Raw genomic sequence first — 10035 nt, 5'->3', positions numbered from 1 at the left:
TCTCTCTCTCTCACTTGATCTCATTCCCTTTCCTCTTCATCATTGCTCCCAAGCATCCATCTCTCTTGGATGAAAACTTTGTTATGGTGGTGTGTTGTTTGCGTCCTAGCCGCTGAAGCTAGGTGGTGCCCCCTGTTTGCTTTACCATGACAGGCTCGAGGCGCGCCATTCGGTCCCCGGTGTTTTAGAGGCCGTCGGGGTTCGGGGTTCGCTTTGCTCCCGTCATTTGGTGGCCCCACTGAGGATCTTTTCATGAAACCCTTCAGTTTACAAGACTGAAACCCATAAACTATTGTGAATGGATGAATGGCTAGCAGGATTTGCTAATTGGACGACAGAAGAAGAAGAGCTCCAAGCACAACTAGACGAACTCCGCATCTCCATCGAAGCTCGAGTGCCAGGCGTAACGGTAATCGATTTGTAGTGGGAGAGTCTACCAACACGCCAAACCCCGTGGATATACATAGGCCAAGTGCCAAGAAGAAGAAGGAGAAGGTTGAAACCATGTCCGCAACCTCCAACAAACCCACAACAACAAAATGAAAGGAACTCTACACAATAGAGAATCAACACTATTCTACTTTGAGAATCGGGTAACTCAAGTCACCGAGGTAATTATCACAGTCAGGTTTCAAGTCGCACTTGATGCTGCAGCACAGTTAACGGAATCATTGGCTCGCACTCTCACTAGAGAAACTAAGGATCTACTGAGTTTGTTTCAGGAAAGAACACCACCCTCTCCTACAAGCTTGGACAGTGACTAAGCACCTCTAAGCTTCACATGAATCAGTACAACCTACCTCAAGACAGATCACACATACCAACACGCGTACGCTCAATCAAGGTAATACTAGATTTGAAGGCTCACTACGAGCACGTCATTGACACCATGCTGGGTGGGAAGCGATTTTTTCAGGTTCTGGCATCAGATCAACCATTTGTCTTACCTTTGGTACAAGGAAATGTACCGTTTGAAGTTTTAATCTATGTCCTAGTATAAGAGGGTATACACGCCTCCTTGTAAAGACGAAAAAAACTTTTGCAAGTTAAGCAGTGTGTCTTTCTAGCTCTCTCTCAGTAATCATGGCAAGTGTAGCATTTCCAACATTTAAAGGAAAGAAGAGGGAGGATTTGGTAACAGACTTCCTAGATGACTTTGAAGTAGCATGTGTAGTGAGCAACAAAGATACGGATGAGTCCTGGGTTAGAATCTTTAAGCATCTCATGAAGCTAGAAGCTAGATCATGGTACAATGCACTTCCACAAGCAACCAAGGATGACTGGGAACCCTTAAAAACCGCTTTTAAGAGGCACTTTGGGGGAGGTACCACTTTAGAAAAGTTGTGGGACAAGTTGAGAGACTTGAAGCGGGAGGGTCTTTTGGAATATGCCACCTATGAGTCCAAATTTGTGGATTTGTGGGAACGGTGGGTTGAGTCACTGGCAAGGGGGGAAGCTGCACCCGATTTCCTAAAATAAGATCGGTTCACTCATGGCTTATGGCCGCTTCTCAAGGAGAAGGTGAAAGGTAGATTCCCGGCTACGTACGAGTTAGCCGTTGAGATTGCTCGCCTTAAGGACAAGAAGCTGCGAATGAAAGCCAAAGAAATCGAGTCAACAGAAACAACAACATCACGTCGACCAGCAACTACGACAACCACCATTCCACCACCACCACCGGCTCTTGGGGTAAGAGATGACCAACAAGATATGTTGGCCCATATTACTGACCAACTGCAGAATTTGTCTGTCCACTTAATACAACAAGGGAGGAGTCAAGAAAGAGATCAAGACCCTGGAAGAGCACGACGACAAAACAGGGAGTATCATTGCTACAACTGCGGAGAAGACGGTCACGGTATGTACTACTGTCCCAAACCATGACAAAACTATAATAGAGGAGGTAGGAGGAACCGATTGTCACCCTCTAGAGAAAGAACACACCCACCCCGAGCACCACCCCCACCAACACAAATTCTACGTCCACCCCAGACACCACTACAAGCATCCATCCCACCTCTTCCACCAGCCCCACCACCTGATCGCCCTGTAAACATCATAAGGCTCGAAGAGAAAGGAAAAGCCGTAGTAGTGGATCCACCCAGAGCAAAGGAGAGGAACAAGGGTAAGGAGAAGGTAACCTTTTTAGAACCACTTGAAGCCATGACTATGAAAAGAGCTAAGAGGGAGAAATCTACACAATCAGATGATGAGAGAAGCATGAGAGGAGAAACTAGCAAGAGGCCATCCAGGCCACGACGGAAATTGGGCATCACCGACTTTCAGCTAGGGGAAAGTTCTAAGCCCTATGATCTAACATTGGATGTGGCAGAGCAAGGACCGAAGATTACATGGCCAGAGCTGCTACATCTTGCACCAAAAGTAAGGCGAGAATGGTCTAAAATGGTAAGTACAAGACGCTCCAAAACAAAGGTAGCCAGAGCAATTTTGGGATGCAACATGGATGACATCCTTCCAATTGTCAAAGTAAACATAAAAGGAAAGAGGGTTGGAAACACCTACATTGATGGAGGTGCACAAATTTGTGTAATGAGCGAAGCTATGATGCTTCGATTAGGGCTCGAGGTTGACAAGCCTTCTCCATGCAAGGCAAAGATGGCAAACAACGCAAAAGTAAAGTGTGTGGGTGTGGTAAGTGCCGTGAAAATCAAAGCTTTCAACACTGAGGTAGAGGTAGATGTTTTTGTAATGCCTACTAAGGGGGAGGGCTATCCGCTAATTTTGGGAAGGCCATGGTTGATGGCCATGAAGGCAAAACAGGACTGGGGTACTGGCCTTCTACGCATGACCGGTAAGAAAGGGGAGACAATCTACTACGACATGAGGATTGGCAAGCAGAAGCAAATGAATCTGGAAACATCGACAGATGAAACCACTAGCGAATCTTCCAGTTCTGAGGAGGAGACCACATCCACCGACGAAAGTGACAATTCCATTGATGTGATGGGTATCATTATGAAGGATCCACAAAGGGTAAGCACAACTGGTGATCCATCACCAAAAGGGCAACCCAATGAAGGGGAGAGCAAATCACCTGGCCTAGGAGGAAGTAGGTTGAAGGGTATGTTGTCTACGGAATTAACACTTGAGGAGAAAGATAGTTTTTTGCAAATGTTGATGGGATTTCCTAACCTGTTCATTGACAACTATGAAAGAATCACAGGCATTACAGTGGTGGAGCATCATATTAAGCTAAAGGAAGGGGTAAAACCAGTTGTGCAAAAGCTACGACGACTGGGGGTCATACAAGAAAAGGCACTCTTGGCCGAGGTAAGGAAACTGCTGGAGGCGGGATTCATCTATCCTGTAGAAAACTCAGAATGGGTGTCACCCATAGTGGTGACGCCTAAAAAGAATGGTAAGCGGAGGGTCTATGTTGACTACAAACCACTAAATGCAGCTACAAAGAGAGACCACTTTCCTCTCCCTTTCTTGGATGAAATTCTGAATGAAGTAGTGGGTTTTGAATGCTATACCGTCTGTGATGGTTATTCAGGATACTTTCAAATACGCATAGCCTTGGAAGATCAGCTAAAAACCACTTTTATCACGCCATGGGGTTGTTTTGCATACAGGGTTATGCCATTTGGTCTCACAAATGCACCTGCCACATTCCAAAGATATGTCACATATGTTTTTCAACCGTTCTTTGGAACATCCATAAGAGTGTTCATTGATGATTTTTGTATATATATCTCCCGTATTTCACATTTAGAAAAGGTAACTGAAGTTTTGGCCAGGTTGCAGAGCCTAGGTGGGCAATTAAATGTGGATAAATGTCACATTGGGGAGAGTAAAGTCATTCTATTAGGCCATGAAATTTTAGCAAGAGGTATCAATGCCGACCCAAGTAAGGTGTCCGCACTCATAGCCCTACCTTCACCAACGACCGCACGTCAATTGGTCTCTTTTCTGCAGAAGGTGAGGTACTTAAGTAGATTCATACATCTACTATCACAACTTGTTCTACCACTGCAACAACTCACTCAAAGATGAACTTTCGCTTGGGACGAGGAAAGCGAACATCACTACAACAAGGTAAGGGAGGTCTTAGCCACTCTGCCAACTATCTCACCACCTAAGTGGGATGAAAAATTCTATGTCACCTCAAGTGTTGGTGATGACTCCTTGGGGGCTATGCTACTCCAAAAGGATACGACGACATCTTTCATGAGGCCAGTCTACTTCTCTAGTCGAATGATGACAGCAGGAGAGAAAGGTTTCACCCATGTGGAACACTTAGTCCTAGCTCTTAGATTTGCAACTAAAAAGTTTAGGTCATATTTGCTTCCTAAGCAATTTGTGATTCTAACCACGAATGAAATATTTCCCTATGTTGTACAACACATGGATGTGTCTGCTAGAATTACTAAATGGCTAGTTCGTCTGCAAGAGTTTGACTACACGGTACAGGTAGAAAGCACAACAAGGGCAAGTTTGGGGGGACTCATGACCTACCAAGTCTTTGAAGGGAAGGAGAAGCAATCTAAGGAAGGAGAAGTCCGATTACCTCCAGTACCACCGATGGTAGAAGGAGCATACTCTCTCTACTTTGATGGAGCCTACAAGCGAGCATCCGACATAGCAGCTGCAGGCATAGTGGTCTTTGATGACAAAGGGACAAAGGTATTTTCGTTGGGCCAATTGTTAGATTCACATTCTAACAATGAATCTGAGTATGCAGCACTAACCAAGGGTCTACAATGGTGCGTCTCACAAGGTGTACAACGCCTTAATGTATTTGGGGATGCTCTACTTCTGGTAAGGCAAGTAAATGGAGCATGGACATGCAAGAATCCTAGTTTAAGGACTCACTTAAGTGGTGTAAAAACCTTGTTGGGTAATTTTGAAGAAGTTCAAATACACCATATCCCAAGGGCTCAAAACCAAGAAGCAGATGCCCTAGCAAATGAAAGACTACAGGAAGTGGTGGTTGGAGCAATAAAACTAAAGCTCCCTCTATTTCAAGGAAGTGATGCCTTGCCTGACATCATGCATTTTTTGGAAACAGGGGAATGCCCATCAGATTTAACAAAGGGACAGAAGCAATGGCTGACGCGGAAGGACACAAGGTATCGACTCATCAATGACGGTTTGTACTGTAAGGGTAAGAACCAAATACTCAGGAAGGTCCCTCTCTCTCAGGAAATCACGGGAGTAATTGCTAGTTGTCACGACGGGGTTTGTGGTGGTCACTTTTCCCTAGACATAACAAGTAGGAAAATCTTGCAGGCAGGCTTCATATGGCCTAGCCTCAACCGTGATGTACACCACTAGTGCAAAACGTGTAAGTTGTGTCAAAAGGCCGGCACTAGGTCACTTATGCCTGAACCACAGACACCTATTCTCTCATATGGCCCATTTGAAAAATGGGGTATCGATGCCATTGGGCCATTACCTAGGGCCAACTCAGGAAAATTATACATTATCATGGGGGTCGACTACATGACTAGATGGGCAGAGGCTACAACCACCACTAGAATCACAGCGGTAGAGGTAGCTAAATTTATCTACGAGCACATATGCTATAGGTTTGGCACACCTTTAGAGATCATCTCTGATAGAGGGCCAAGTTTCAGAGCAGACTTGGTAGGAGAATTAATGCAGAAACTGGGCATTACAAGGAGGCACTCTTCACCATATTACCCTCAATGTAATGGCCTAGTTGAAAAGGTAAATGGAATGGTTTCTAAAATTATTACCAAGCAGGTAAACAATCATCCTGGAGACTGGGATAAGTATCTGCTACCAGCTTTATGGGCCTACAGAACTTCATTTCGTACATCCTTGGGATTCACATTGTATCATCTAGTATTTGGTAAGGAAGCAATCTTGCCCATTGAAGTGCAACTACAAAGTCTCAGAGTAATGGCAAGCCAGCTTCAACAGCCCAACATGCATTTGAGAGATCACATCATCAACTTGGAAAGACTGCAGCTGGATAGAGAAGAAGCAATAAATTATTATGCAGCACAAGCAGAGCATTGACGGCTTAGCTTTAACGAGCATCTCCGGAAAAAAGAATTGAAGAAAGGAATGTTGGTGCTCCGCTACAACAATCGCTTCGACACGCGCAAGGATAAGAAACTCCTACTCCGATGGGAAGGTCCTTCATCGTCAGGAAAAAGTATGCCAATGGAAGCTACCAGCTTATGGAGGCTGATGGAAAACTTCATAAAACCAGGGTAAATGGTTGGTGACTTAAACCTTCTTTTCTTCGATTTGACCAGGCTCCACCAATTGACATTCCAGATGAGGACACACCATCAGCCGCCACCTCCGACAATAATGATCAAACAAATGAGCTAGAGACATGAATGCCTCTAGCCAAAAGGGGAGGGCTAATGATGGGGGCTTTTCACAAGCCAAGCTCCCATACCCCTCTTCTCTCGTCCCCACCCCATGAAAACCCCCTCTCAGGGAGGGAGTGATAAAAGGCATTGGAAAAAGTAAGAAAAAAAATAAAGTATGATTATCTAAATATATAAGAAAGGTAAAATAGGCCACCTCATGCCTGCGGGGTAGCCCATCCCCACCTTGCCTCCTTTTTTCTTCACTGTTGCCCCGCCGTGTGTCCCTTTTCCTCTCCTCCACTCAAAAGGTCAACCCCCTCTCTCTTCCCCTTGTCCTTTCTCCTTTCTCTCTCCCCTCAAGCTACCCCACCTCTCACCAATAATGCATTTTAACTCACCAATAATGCACCCTAACTCACATGCAACTTACCCTATCTTCCAAAATAGTATACCCCACCCCCTCTTTCTCTCTCCTATCATATACCATGACCCAAATATCCCCCTCTCTCTCTAAAGGGCTCCATGTCTCTTGTCTTGTAGCTAAATAACCTCCCCGACACTCACACATACTCAGTTTCACTGAAAAAGGTGCCCACAGACCCATCCCCACCCGATGGTTACCTGATTTTTCTTGTGTTCACACACATCTGCACACAGATTCACCTCTGAACACACTCCCCTCTCTCCCCTTTTGTAATTACTTTATTCTCCATGTCACCTCTCACTTTTTTTCATCAACCCATCTCTATCTCTCTTAGTCTCTCTCTCATGAGACTGCTGTTCTGGCACATATACACACAGCCAGACAAGTGGGGCCCACAGTCACATGGCCTATGTAGATAATGATTTCTTCATTTCTAAATTCTAGAATTCCTCCCCCCTCCTCCCCTATATAAAGAGGGGTCACCATCACACTAAACACACACACAACATCACCAAAGAACACACTATGCACTGTGTGTGCCTAGTGCACACACACACACACACCCACACCATCACCATCACCGCAATCACCATGCTCGTCTTAAGCATGACCTCTACACCCTTGGGCTATGGAAGATGAAGGGAAACTAAATGAAGGATGATGGTTGTAACCCTCGTCCGAGTCTTCGCCATCAACTCCCACCTATCCTCCATGTGCTCTACCACGCTCTCCCTTCTCATTCCCCTACCCTATGCTCCCCATTTCATCGCCTTATTCTCTAAATAAAGCTTAAGGTTTTGTGAGTATGTTTTCTTGCAATGTTTTGCCCATGTGAGGTGTGCGGAATCGCCACCTAGTCTTGTGTTTGGAGTGAGCTTGTGTATGTGTGAAGGGTGTGCGGATTCGCCATCCTTTTGTGGTGCCTAAGTACTAAGCCGCTATACCCACTCCCTCACTCTCTCTCTCTCTCTTTCTCTCTCACTTGATCTCATTCCCTTTCCTCTTCATCATTGCTCCCAAGCATCCATCTCTCTTGGATGAAAACTTTGTTATGGTGGTGTGTTGTTTGTGTCCCAGCCGCTGAAGCTAGGTGGTGCCCCCTGTTTGCTTTACCATGACAGGCTCGAGGCGCGCCATTCGGTCCCCGGTGTTTTAGAGGCCGTCGGGGTTCGGGGTTCGGGGTTCGCTTTGCTCCCGTCAACACGTTGCCCGCACAATATCTCTACCTCCCTCTCTGCTCACAGACACACAATCCCGGAGCCACTGCTACCACGGGCATACGGCAAAGAACACGAGGAAGATAATATTGACAAAAAACTCGACAAAAAAAAACACAATCAGCTATGTATCACATCAACCCGATCAATACAAGGAGGGAGACTGGGATAATTGCCGACTTCATAGCATAATGCTTCAGGCAGTTTGATCCTCTCCTCACTGGCGATCTCTTTCCAAGATCTCTCACAGCAGTGCTGCTGGCAGTCCTTCTCTTCTACTCACGTCTGAACTCCCCTTTTCGCTTGAGCCGGCCACTTGTCCTTGGCCGCACCTCTTTCTTCATGAACTGCGGCCCTCAGCCCTTGGCTTCAGCACCTCCTCTTTCCTGGCATGCCATGCTTCCCATACGGCTGGCGCCACTTCCCCTTCTCTGCTCTCGGCCAGCCCACCACCTGGTGTCCAACTCGGTCGGCTCCTCTAAAGTGCCCGTCCTTGTCCTGGCGGCCTCTCACAAGCCAACCCGCCTCCTCTCAGTTGTGCCACCCTAACCTGCAGCTCCTCCCCGCCTTCTAAAAACCAGCCCCTGGCGGCTTTTCTTCTTCTCCTGGCGTGGTCATGGCCACAACAAATGACCCCGTCACCTGCTGTGTCTCCTTTCTTGCTACTCTCTGGCGTCCACCCTTTACTACAACCGGTGGCCCTTCCTTGCCTCCCAAAAGTTGTACCTCCTCCTATTGTGCTACCCTACAGCAACCCTTTCAACTGCAGCCCCTTACCGTCTCCTCCTCGACTACTGCCCCCCCCTTTTGGTTGCCTTAGTGACCCCCCACTGGTGCCTCCTGCACCTCCACTACACCACCTCCCTTTGCTTCCGATGGCGCATCTTCTTGTGCTTCTTTTTGAATGCAGGTGGCTCTTCTCCATCAACTGCAGTCCGCCACCTTGTTGGCATTACTTCTTTCCCTCTATGCTCGTCCACTGCAGACGGCCTTCACCCTTTCAACAGGTGGCGCCTTTCCCATGCAAACTGCAATGCCCTCGTTTTTTTTTATAGCACGGCCATCTTTTTAAAAAAAAACCTATCTTGCAACTTTGGCCAGCTTCCACGAGAGGCAACCCGGTGTCGATCCTCTGTGTATAGCTTCACATCCCTTACCATAACCTAAGACCATACTTTGGAACCAAGGCCTTCTTCGACTTTAATTAAACATAATTGACCCACAAGAATGAAGTCCCTGGATGCTTTGATACTTGCCAACAATGGCGACTGCAACAAGCATGGGCCGCTCCGAATCCCAATGCGACCATAATAGATGGCCACATTCAAGCTATGGTTTTGACTAGATCTCCAAAAGAGCTCCGAATAACAAGCCAAAAAAACAAGCCATAGAGTAAACGGTGACTATACTTCATGTACCTGCAAACATCTCGATCATGAGAGGCCCAAAATCATCGCGTGACCTGTAAAGTGCCACATCTGGCATACATATCACAATCCAACCTGCTGCAATCTGCACCTAGTATTTGCTCCATCGCTTCTTCATGAGTCCTCACAATTCCACACTGATGCTAGTACCGCTATCTTAGGTCGACGCAACTCAGTTGCACCATCATTGCCCAACCCCTCGTTGAGCATTCATGCTCAACGATAGCATTATTTAGGTAAAGTAGCATTGCATAATAAGAAGTTGATAGACAGTATTTATATGAAGCAGTAGATAGATAGAGTGAATCTACTAGATAGATAGAGAGCTTCATTGTCTATAGCACTTGCATGGGTCAAATGGAAAGCTGCAGGCTTCCCCAAGCATGATGTAAACTCCACCTTGATAAAAAACATAGCATTGATCATCACCATCCATCTGTAACACAAATACGCACCATCCCTGCTTTGCATTTGTAAACATGTAAGCCATCCATGTATGTAGCTCTTGATAGGATAACCCTTCAAAAAACTGCATGCATGAGCCTTCTTCACACATAAAACAAGCATGTACACCTTGCTTGAAGCCTTTGCATCATCTGTTTCCCAGTTGTCGGCTAGAGAGATCTCCACAAAATCATTGTCTTTAAGCAAGG

The 10035-nt window shown here is 46.2% G+C and overlaps 1 pseudogene; it reads right to left on the bottom strand.

The window, feature by feature from the left end:
• Window positions 1-8295: 8295 nt before the first annotated feature.
• LOC147448542 (uncharacterized) lies at window positions 8296-8880 on the bottom strand (annotated as a pseudogene).
• Window positions 8881-10035: the final 1155 nt, after the last annotated feature.

The sequence above is a fragment of the Adiantum capillus-veneris genome, chromosome 10 (genome assembly GCF_014529385.1).
Source record: "Adiantum capillus-veneris isolate H3 chromosome 10, ASM1452938v2, whole genome shotgun sequence".
Lineage (NCBI taxonomy): Eukaryota > Viridiplantae > Streptophyta > Polypodiopsida > Polypodiales > Pteridaceae > Adiantum > Adiantum capillus-veneris.
Note: the sequence above shows the minus strand (reverse complement) of the source record. Positions and strands in the feature narration are given on the sequence as shown.